We start from the raw sequence: 12,093 nt of genomic DNA, 5'->3' as shown, positions 1-12,093 counted from the left end.
TAGATATTGATAAACTGAAAGAAGGCAATAATAAACAGTACTTTTTGGAGAGCTTGAATATGATTGGGAAGTTGAATGATTGGATGATTGCAGGATTGGATGATTGAAGAAAGATTGGATGATTAGATGAAGAATTGGATGATTGAATGAAGGATTGGATGATTGGATGAAGGATTGGATGATTGGATGAAAGAGAAGAAGATGAAGTCCAGTTGAATCTGTGCTGAGTGAGATCGTAGCTGCAGGACCAGGGATGCGACCACGGATAATAATCGTCAGGAACGAAGGAAAAAGATTACACCCTTTGGGGGGTTAACCTTGTCCTATCCTAATAGGCGGCAGAGGGTTCCGTGATGATATGGTGGAGCAGTGGATGATCATCAGGGAGATCAGCGAAGACTTTCACAGGATGCGAAGGAGAGCTGTAGTGGATACTACAGGGATAGCCAAGAGTGATCAATGATGTTAGCGGGTAGACATCATTGTATTGACTGCCGGTCTGGCCCGGCTAGTCAGACTTTAAGGGTAGAGCTGAACAGTGAGATGGCCGCCGCCAGATGTGGCTACAGAAACCAGCTGGCGGAGAATATACGCAGAGGTGCTGCAGCCGGCACTTCCCAGCCAGAGGCCTAATATGACACAGACACCATCATGGCGGCTCATGCCTCACACCACCCAGAGCCTGCACAGCAGGAGACTGCACACCACAGCTGTCACCTAGTGGTGACAGAGTGTCGGAACGCAGACAGCCAGCATGGGTATCAGCAGCGGAGGTGAGCACCAAGACAGAGGGTAGCATATCAGAGGTCTGTAGGACCGGGACAGCACAGGGAGCCAGGGTAGCTAAGATGGTGGTCGTGACAACAACACCCAAATTCATCCAGTAGGAAATATGAAGGCAAGGGGGGTGAATTTATATTTGTAGAGCAGTGGTGGGTAAAAAATTACCCTCCAGCTGTTGTACAACTACTCACCCCATCATACCCTGCAACAGTTAAGCAACCATCCAGCTGTAGCAGCCATGCTATATTTCCCATCACTTATCTAGAGCCTTAAAAAAAAATTTTGGCGCTTAAGATCCCAAACTTTAAATATCCAAAACAGCTGTGGGGAGGAACTGAAACTACTGTATGTGAATCAGATTACTTAACGAGAAGTCTGGTAAACCATTAAGGAGGTAGTACGGATGGTGTAATAGTTAGCATTACTGCCTTACAGTGCTGAGTTCATGGGTTCAATTCCCAACTTAACCCTAACTGTGCAGAGTTTGGATATTCTCCCCGTACTTGTGTGTGTTTACGCAAGTCCGGGTTCTCCGGTTTCCTCCCACAATCCAAAACTATACTGGTAGGTCAATTCGCTTCCAACAAATTTACATGTGTGCATGTACGGAATATAGGATTGTAAATTCCACTTGGGCAAGGACTGATGTGTATGTTCAACACATGTATGATGTGTATGTACAGCGCTGTGGAATATGTGTGCGCTATATACAGATGGGGCAGGCTCCATCTTTGCAGGGGCTGGCAATTCTATCACCAGCCCCCGCCAGTGGCCGGCTCTCACCAGGCCACTCTCGCACACCCCGTGGCTATGGAGCTGGCCCTGCCGCCTCCCCTGGTGCCCCTTGCCGCCGTCCCCCTATTCCTGCCACCGCGGCGCTGCCCTGAAACTGGGATGCGCATGCGTGTGAGTTGCACGCGCATCCCAGTCAAATGGAGCACCTCTGCGCCGGCGATCACCAGTGGAGACATGCTGGTGATCCCCGGGCAAGGATCAGAGGCGCACCATCTGTAAGAAACTGGTAATAAATAAATAAATAAGGAGGGCATGCATGTCTGTGACCTGGTTTATATTGCACCAATCAATTTTGCAGCACCAATCAATTTTCTGTGTTTATCAAACTCATTGAATTTTCTGTGTTTACTAAACTCATTAAAGTTCCTCCTCTCAAACCTTCAATATGCCCTAGTCACCCACCTCCCCCTGAGTCCCTCTGCACCCATTTTTTAAAGCACACATTTTAAGCTACTGTCTTATATTGAATTTGAATCCATGATGTTAGACATTACAATGACACCTTACCTACTTGCCCCTGTACTGTATAAAAAGTATAGTTATCAAGCTACTGTACTTACATAATTTACGTTGAAAAAAAAGCACCTCAGCTTTGCAGCAGAGATCTATTTAGTATGTAGCATAGATGGCAGCTGCTTTTATGCTCTTTTGCGTGGCCCTCGCAATGTCCATGGCATCTGCATTCTACAGGAGCTCTTCTCCGCCATCAGACTGCCACCCCATTCTCACGCTAACCAATGTGAACAGGTGGGGTAATCAAGTTGCAAGCTGCAGTTTGCTAGCTGCGGCCATCTTGGATATTTTTAAAAATGGCACCAAAACTATTGGCACCATCCATGATGGCTGAGGCAAACCAATTGCAGCTCACTGCATCATCATCGGCCTCCTCACATTTTCCAATGTAAGTCAGCGCAAAGTGACATTGGTAGTCTGGCGGAGATAAGCTCCTGAAGAAGATGCAGCCGCGGAAAGAGTTTAAAAGCTGTCACCTTCTGACTGAAGTCCCGGCTGGGTTGTAGGAGCTGCTCACCAGGGTTTCCTTCTGGAAAATTCCTTCTTAAATGAACAAAACCATGTGCACTGCAGGGGGGCAGATGTAAAATTTGCAGAGAGAATTAGATTTGGGTGAGTTATTTTGTTTCTGTGCAGGGAAAATACTGACTACTTTATTTTTACACTGCAATATAGATCTCACTTTGAAGTAAAACCCCACCTAAATCTAACTCTCTCTGCACAAGTTACATCTACCCCACCTGCAGTGCACATGGTTTTCCATTTGAGAAGGAATTTGCCTGAAGTAGTGAACCAGAATAACCCCCTAGGTGTAGACCTCATGCTACACCTTCTACCCCCCCCCTTCCCCGGGTGAAGGAGTTAAATAAAATACTTAAAAACCTGTTTTGTGTTTTTGTTTTAAAAATTTTTTATTGAAAGCAAATAAACCTTAATATTGCCAAAAACGTACGACACATACAGTATGATAGTGGAATCAGTAATAGTTATCAGAAACAAACTTACTGATAATATAATGGTTTCAATACAATGTTATAATAAGGGAGTAAAAAGTGGAGGGGCTCTAAAAATAATTTTTTTTAATAATAAATAAATTTCTTTTTGTGAACACATTGTATAAGAATATAGAGAAGAAGCACCTTTCAAGTCCATTTGTCCTTCGATGTAGCTACACTATAGCTCTCTCTCGTTAATATATGGACTTCTATTCAAATACCAAATCGTACTCAATCTGTTTACACCTAGTTAAATATATTATTGGTTTTGATTGCTATGTATTCTTGACATGAAAAAACCCAATAAAAATTTCTTTAAAAAAAAAAAAAAAGAATATAGAGAAGAAACAAAAAGAAGAAACTATTTTTATAGAATATTCCAGTAGAAAGCCAGGGCTGCCGGTGGCTTATTACATTTATGTATGTAAGGCCAGGTAGAGATATGTTCTGATGAGTGTTCCAGGGGAGCCAAATAGAATGAACATTTTTTATCGTATTGTTTTCTAGAGTCAAAGGGCAGAATGTAATGTCACCTGAGTTTGTCGGCAGTACGGGATGTCGACCGAACTCGGACATTTGTTTTATAGGGGCAACCACATTACAAGGCCAAAAATGTATTCCATCCAAGCTATGAACCAGATCCTGTTCAATAAAGCTTGGCGACTAGGGGTGGTGGGGATCTTCCAATAATGTATATCCGTGTGCAGAGAAGATGATTAGTAGGGAAGATCAATGAGACAAGAGAGAAGAGAGCACCCAGTAGGATGTGAGCACCACACAGGTCCACCATACATGACAAAGTGTGCCATGTTCTCCACCATTTGTCCAACACAAATTAGAAGAGTTTGAGCACTATGGACCCCAGCTGATTGCTGATACCGAGATGGCCGCTCCTACAAACAACCTCCGATTCATCAGCCTTTCCACAGGCACACCAGGCTTGTGGAATTAAGAAAAAAGAGGTTGTTGCAGCTCTCATAGATTTTTTTTTTTTTTTATAAAATTTTATTGAAGAACTGTACAGTACAAGAATAAAATATGTACTTTAGCATAGTAATACAAATAATCCAGAAGTCAATGTTGCAAGTATGATAAGCAGTAAACATTAATAAACATTATATATTTTTTTGGGATATCAAACATGTGGTTAAGTTGTTTGTTATAACAATATACACTCTTACATTACGTTGAACTTCACATAATCTATCTCTAAAACATGTATAAAAAGGCTTAGGATTAAGGAACATAGTATATGGCATATAAATGATGGATCGTATCAGAATGGAGGAGCATTAGTTTGTAAGGTTACTAAATTATACCAGGATGTTAATTGGACAGCAGCTCTGAAAGTATTCTTAGTGGTTTCCAGTAAAGATTTCACATGTGGCAGCCAAATTGCAAAAAAATTCTTTGCTTTGGCATCTTTGTTGAGAGATGTTTCCAACCAGTCCATTTGGAACAGGTATGAGATCCGTGGTATTACTAACGAAATGGACAGTGTATTAGACGATGTCCATTGTGACAAAATGGTTTTACGTGTCGCAGCCGCTAATTTTGATAAAAATATTCTCTGCCCTGCTGATTGATGCATCATATGGGGAGTTGGGTATATGTCCCACAAAGCCCATTTGGGAGTTGCTATAAAGGTTATAATATATTGTGTCTTTATATAGGCACATATCGTGTCCCAGAAGGCTCTTACCTCTGGGCAGCTCCACATGCAGTGCAATATATCTGCGTCGGGCGCCTTACATTTGAAGCAACAGGAGTCAGTGGCAGTGCCCATTATCAATCTCCGTTTTGGCGTGTAGTACACTCGATGTAGCAGCTTATATTGCATCTCCATGTATGAAGCAGATATCATCATTTTGTTCAGTCTTACAAAAGCTGATAGTAGGGAGGACAATGATACATTAGGCAGATCTGCGGACCATTTTGCTAATCTGGTCTCTAGCGTGTCTATATCTAATCGCTTCTAAAGATGCAAGTACAATATAGCGGTATTGCAAGGTCTATTCCTAGCATGTTTAATCATGACGTCTAAACCTGCAGTCTTGTCTGCAGGCGGGAGTCGTTTGAGTTAACTAGTAACATAGCTTTTTAATTGGAAATAAACGAATAGTGGGATAGTTACGTTTGGGTATTTATCACAGAGTTGTTGGTAGGAGAGTATCGAATCACATCCTTCATCCATAAAATGATGTAATAGCCTAAGACCTTCCGCTTCGCAGTATTTGGCCAGTCTAACGTTTGTATTATTTGCTCATTGGTGCATGTGTTATATTGAAGCGAGTTAAATAGAGTGACATATGTGGATAATCCCAACCTGGATCGTGAGTTTCGCCATGCTTTACAGGTCGTGGTTATCAGTAAATTCCCAGTAATATCAGGGGGGATAATTTGATGGCCTCAAGTGCAGGAGGCTAGTTAATGGTATCTCAGGGCAGAATGTTTGCTCTATGGCAGTATTGGCATAGTTGCTAGTGGAATTTATCCAATCAACCGCATAACGGAAGTTGGCCGCTAACATGTAACTCTTTATGCATGGTAGGTTAATGCCTCCTAAAGAAGCGTGTTGTGATAATCTGAACATGGATATTCTGGGTTTTTTGCCATCCCATATGAATTTACTAATTGCCGAATTAATAATACGTAGGTCTGAGTCTGATATTAAGAGAGGGAGCATTTGTATGGCATACAGCAACCGGGGGGAAGGAAATCATTTTGATATGACATCTGCCCAGATATGACAAGGGCAGGGATCTCCAAGAACGGAGATCTGCCAATAATCTTGCTATCAGTGGGGCATAATTCATTGAATATAAGTATGTTGGGTCTACAGGTATTTTAAGACCTAGATACGTCAGTGACCTGTCTGCCCATATAAATGGGAACTTCCCGCACCATCCCAGTGCCGCTTTTCTATGCAACGCAAGGGCTTTGGTTTTAGATTTATTTATCAAGACCCCGATATTAATTCAAAGTCTGCCAATGTACGCAAGAAGCCAGGAAACGCTTCCTGTGGGTTAGTGAAGTATAGCAGAAGATCATCAGCATAAGCCGAGACCTTGAGCTCCGACCCTCCGTACCGTACTCCATGCCAGTCATGTTGTGAGTAAAATAGTCTAATTAGGGGGTCTATGGCTAAATCAAATAATAATGGAGAAAGTGGGCATCCTTGTCTTGTGTCGCGTTCTAGTTTAAAGCTATTAGTATTTAAACCATTGACCGTCAGGATAGCTGTGGGGTTATCATAAAGCCTGCGAAAAAAGGTAATAAACCCTACTCCGAACCGTTGGATGTGTAACACACGTAATAGATGGGACCAAGAGACTCTGTCGAAGGCTTTGTCAGCGTCGCAACTAGCTAATTGAGTCTCTCCATCCCTCACAGTCAGGGAACTAGTTATGGCCGCCACTACTTGTCTTATGTTGTGTACTGAGGACCTACCCCTGATAAATCCTGTCTGCGACGGATGGAGTAGTTTTGGCAAGATCAATTGCATTCTATGTGCTACAATTGTAGTTAGTAGTCTTAGGTCTTGATTTAATGAAGATATGGGACGGTAAGAGGTAACAAGCTGTGGGTCTTTATCTGGCTTTGGTAGTACTATGATTCTAGCATGATTGAACTCCGGGGGGACTGTTGCCTGAGAGGATTGAGTTATATAGTGATAGTTAATGTGGTTTAAGATGTGGTAGCAACATTTTATAATAGTCTGCTCCCAATCCATCTGGACCTGGTGATTTACCTTTAGGAAGGCTCTTTATGGCTTGCTCAAATTCTGTCTCAGTGATTGGGGCTACCAGGGCTTCTCCCTCCTCTTGCGTTAATGTGGGAAGTGTTGCTCGTTTGAGAAACTCCATTCCTAGCATTGGGTGGTCGGGTGGTGAGGTATAAAGATTAGTATAGTAATTTAGAAAAGAGTCTGCAATATCCCTCGTATTCGTGTGTTGCCCCTGATCCGTGTGTATCCTGATGATGTGGGTTTGTGGACGGTGTCCCCGGGCGATGGAGGCTAACAATTTGCCAGACTTATTTCCCCAACGGAAATATCTGTGTTTCTGAAAATCTAGGCAGGTTTGGGCTTTTTCTGTGCAAAGAGTATCATAAAATGCCTTAGTGTCTAGGTAATTTTGTCTAGAAGTAGGGGTATTATCTCTCAACATGGCTGCGTAGGAGTCAGAGACTGCTGTGCTAAGTTCTAGAAACCGGGCATTCATCTTCTTCTTTTTAGCCGTAGTGTACGCAATTAAGTGCCCACGTATAACAGGTTTAGAAGCTGCCCAGAATAAATTAATATCTTCCACATGTTGAATGTTGTCATCGACATAATTTAAAAAGTGTTGCTGTAATTCTAACCGGAAGTCAGGAGATTCGCCCAAATATGACAGGAATCTTCAATTATATGAATGCATAAGTGGGACAGGTAATGAGAGCTCAAACCATGTGGGAGCATGATCTGATATCATTATCGGTTAAATCTTTGATCTAGTGACTCGATTAAGTAGGGTAGTGGGAAGGAGCCAGTAATCAATTCTCGATGAGGAATGATGAGGATGAGAATAAAAGGTGTAGTCTCTCTTGACCGGGTACAAATATCGCCAAGGATCTGAGAGACCTAAAGAGCTTATCAGCATATCCAGGGCAGGGGGCGGCACATCTCTTGTTGCCCCACCACTCCTATCTAGGGATTGTTTTTGGGTCGCATTGAAGTCGCCTCCCAAAATTATATGACCTTCTGCCCAATTCTGCAGGTGTACAAACAGTTCCGTGAAGAACTCTGTATTGGGGCCGTTTGGGCCGTACAATGTTGCCACTGTGAACAGTTCCCCTTCCAACTTTATCTTCACAAATAAGTATCTACCCTCTGGATCTTTGAAACTATCTATTACCTCATACCTTAATGATTTGTTAATAAGAAGTAGAACTCCTCGCTGCTTAGCTGTGTAAGAGGCCGCATAGAATTCAGTGAACCAGTTATCTTTTAAAGTATTAGGGTCACCTTCCCTCCAGTGTGTCTCCTGCAGCACCGCTATATCCGGTTTTAACCTTTTCAAATGCTGCAGAACTTTCCTCCTCTTAAGTGGTGTGTTTAAGCCCTCTATGTTCCATGTCAAGAATCTAATGTGAGTACGTGTAGTGAGTGTATTTGCCAATGGTGTACCCATATCAGCCTATACCCATTTTTGGGATTCTATGTAACCAAGTAATTAACTGAAGTGTGGGTTCCTCAGTCCCAGCAAGCTGAGGTGTATCCACAGACAATTCACCATAAGCACTCCTGTTTCGTAACAATCTACATAACAATCTTAGAATCTTAACAGTTCTATCAATTTTCTTATTTTTTCGAACCCATATTATAGGCCAACTGGGCCTGCTATATGTGTATCTGGCTAGATAGATACAAGGGAGGAGCCCCTGTCTGTATATTCTTGGCAATATCTTGATCGTACCCGTTGGTACGCTGCTAACAAATTTAAGTAGGATAAACAAGTTATCAACCCATAATAACAACATCCCGGCACATTGGTAACATTATTATACTTGCAAAGCCCAGGTTATCATTCAGTCAGCATCAGACATGGATGGAGGGTCGTTTGCAAAAGAGTCCAGGTAATTTTGGGCCGAAGAAACTGTGTCAAAGAAGTGCTGTTTCCCTTCTCTTTGAATGCGAAGTTTTGCTGGGTAAAGAAGTGCAAATCTGATGCCCACATCAAATAGCGACTTGCACACTGGCGCAAACTCTCTTCTCTTCATCGCTACCTGGTAGGAGAAGTCCTGAAACAGTAACAGCCTTTCGCCTTGGTATTTCAACTCTTCAGCCCTACGATAGTTTAGAAACTTGAATATAACAGGTCGGGGCCTGCGTCTTCCTGTCTGATTATCTGGACCAATCCTATGGGCGCTCTCTATCTGCATCGCTCCTCCTGGTGGCAGGCATTTAAGTTCATCCGGCAGCCATCTGGAAACTAGTTGAAATAATTTGCGATGCTTGACCGATTCCGGTAGGCCAATGAGCCGCAGATTATTCCTGCGATTTCTATTTTCCATTTCTTCAAGCCTTTCTTGGATAGCCGATATAGTAGCTTCCTGTGATGCAATGGTGTTTTTAGCAGTGAGTAATTCGTCCTCGATGTTAGAGACACGTTGCTCAGCTTCATCTAGTCGTGAGCCGTGATCCCCCACTTGTGAGACCACCGACTCGATGGCTTCCTTTAGGCCTGCCAATTTCTCATCCAGTAGGGGGGAGAGTATAGCAGCAATTTCTTGTGCCCTCGCAGTGGAGGAGGAGCTGTGTGTGGAAAAGCCTGTTTCCTGTGATGATCTTGTGTCGGCTGGTGATACCGGCGGGCTTGTCGCAAGTGAAGATGTGGATTTTGTCTCTCTGCTCCTGGTTGCGTTTCCACTCTTTCCTCCTTTGGCCAATTTGCCAACATATTTTTCCATAGTAAGGCAGTGTGTGTGGCGAGATTAGTGAGAATTATTCAACACGTAGCAGTCCGTATCACTTCTGGGATGTGGCACCGTATAAGAAAGAGTATAAGATATTTAGGTGTAAAATACTCTGATTTATCCCAATTCAGTGTGCATGGATCTGTTTCACCACAAGGGGGAGCTTCTCCCTTAGAGTGTTAAGAGGCTCTGATATTACAATGTTAGGTCTGGTGACACAATGACTGTTAAGATCTGCCTCCTCCAATATGGCCGCCACAAAGCTTTACACAGGGTACAGCAGTCTGTGCAGAGGAGAAAGCAGGTACCACAAAGTGAAGAAAGGTCTGTCTTTTTTCTTTTCCCCCTTAGAATAGTGAAGAGGGGGGGGGGGGGCAGGTGGGGTATTGGGATACACCACTGTGGTGTTCCTGACTTGTTAGGATGTGTCCTCCTTGCCTCCTGTGTAGTTTGTTAGGATGTGTCCTCCTTGCCTCCTGTGTAGTTTGTTAACAGGGGTGTGTGGGGAGTGGGGGTCTGGTTACAGTGCCTTTATACTTGGGCAATGTGTGTTGTGCCCCAAGTGCTGTATCCTGTTGCTTCTGTGCAACAGAACTCACCCTTCCCTCTGCCTGTCTCCGGCCGCCTCCTCCAAGATGGCGTCCGCGAGAACAGCCGATTCTCCTGCTGCTGTTGTGGCCCCCTCTGCCCAAGGAGTCAGTCGGCAGGCGTCTTGGGGTCCCGCCGGGTGTCCGCTGGTGCCCCTACTTGTGTCTGGCCAGTTTAAAGTCCCCACCGCCGTTGTGTGATGTGCGCAGCGTTTCCAAGATGGTGCCCGCTCCTCCTGTGAGCCCGGAGTCCGGCTCTGATTCCGGGGCTGTTTTCTGTGGTGGGGAGCCGGGAGCGGTCTCCACTTGCCCACCGCTATCTCCCAGGTGGGTTCCCCCTGTGCGTTGGGCAGTGACAGTCCCTCACTGCGCCCCGCAAACGCTGTTCTTGCCTGGGGTGGGAGAGCTCTGTAAATGCGGCCAGTAGCTTGGCCTGCCCACCGGAAGTCCAGCGCTCATAGATTTTAATGAGTCAACCAATCTTAATAGTAAAATTGAACATTTAATTAATAACACATGACAAACAATAAAAATAAGTGGAAATACTGTTAAAAACAACAAGTGGACCAATTGGACTGCTCTGGTAGACCACAACAAGTGAGGAGTGTAATCCACTGGAGTCCAGTTACAATCCCAGTATGTCGCTGGAGGTGTCCCGGTCCAATTTGGACTAATTTGCTTGTAGGGATCCTCTCTAAAGTGCGTTTGATATAAACGGGAAAAAGTGCTCTAATTGTATTCCAAATGAGCCGTTGTAATTACCCCAGTCCAGGACTTGTGTGGGGGGCTCCTTTTGTAAAGTGCACTGTGCCAAACGTAAAGTACTCCAAAAGGTGATGGTGGAAATATGGGTTCCCAGATAATTAAGCAGGTGATGTATGATGTCCACAATGGGTCCAGCTTGGTCACCAATGCGTTTCGCTGTCACTGAAGGGGCAGCTTTATCAAGGTGACTAGTGTTGGTATATATACCCCAGTCAATTAATCATGATTGACCTCCGGACATAACAATTATACCAATTATGGCTTAAAATCAAACAAACATAATGAAATTAAGTTAAAAATACTCGGAGACAGCCTTTCAATAACCAACCAATGAAATTCAAACCAATTTGAATCATAATTTATAAATATAAAATGTCAAAATGACCTTTTGACCCGGATGTTAATAAATGATCCCAGGGTCACGTTTAACCAGTTAGTTCTAGTGAATATAGCAGCTTTTAACATTATGTCACATCTTCCCAGTTTATATAGCATCTGAAGGACATACCGGGATTTAGAGGATTGTATAGGTGAACTACCTTTCTTAGATCTAAATTTTGAGCTATGTTCTACATGTTGTGATAAATTGAGAAAAAAAAGCCAAGATGTATGTGCTCACCGGTGGTAGTTTCGATCCCGTGCGGCCAGTGGCGTAACTAATAATTCTGTGCCCCCCCGCCGAAAATGCAGGGGGGCGCCCCCCTAGGGTAAACAAATCCCCCCCCCCCGCGCGCGGCCGTTACCTGTGCTGCCAGTCAGTGTGTTGGGGCGGAGGGGAGCCGGGGTGCGGGGGGTGTTGTGCGGCGGCAGGGAGGGTTGGTTTACCTCCTGCCGCATCCGACCGTGTGCGCCTGGTCCCGGTTCTCCCGGCTGCTGCTGCTAGTACTGAGAAGTGACACTTGGAAAATGGCTGCCCCCATACAGCAGACGAAAAACTGTCTGCAGTATGGGGGCAGCCATTTTCCGAGTGTCTCTTTTTGTATTAGCAGCGCTGGCTGCAGCAGTAGCCGGGAGAGCTGGGACCGTCATCAGCAGAAATTGCCAGTGAGTAACTAATAATAGTCCCGCAGCCCCCTCGGCGCTGGGGCTGCGGGCGTATAGTTACGCCACTGTGTGCGGCCAATACCAGTGCGGCTGTAAGATGACAATGAAATGTCAAAGCTCACTTTACAGTGAACTTACAGAGCGCTTCAATACAC

This window comes from Crinia signifera, chromosome 7 (genome assembly GCF_055691185.1).
Source record: "Crinia signifera chromosome 7, ASM5569118v1, whole genome shotgun sequence".
NCBI lineage: Eukaryota > Metazoa > Chordata > Amphibia > Anura > Myobatrachidae > Crinia > Crinia signifera.
This window is presented reverse-complemented; position numbering follows the sequence as displayed.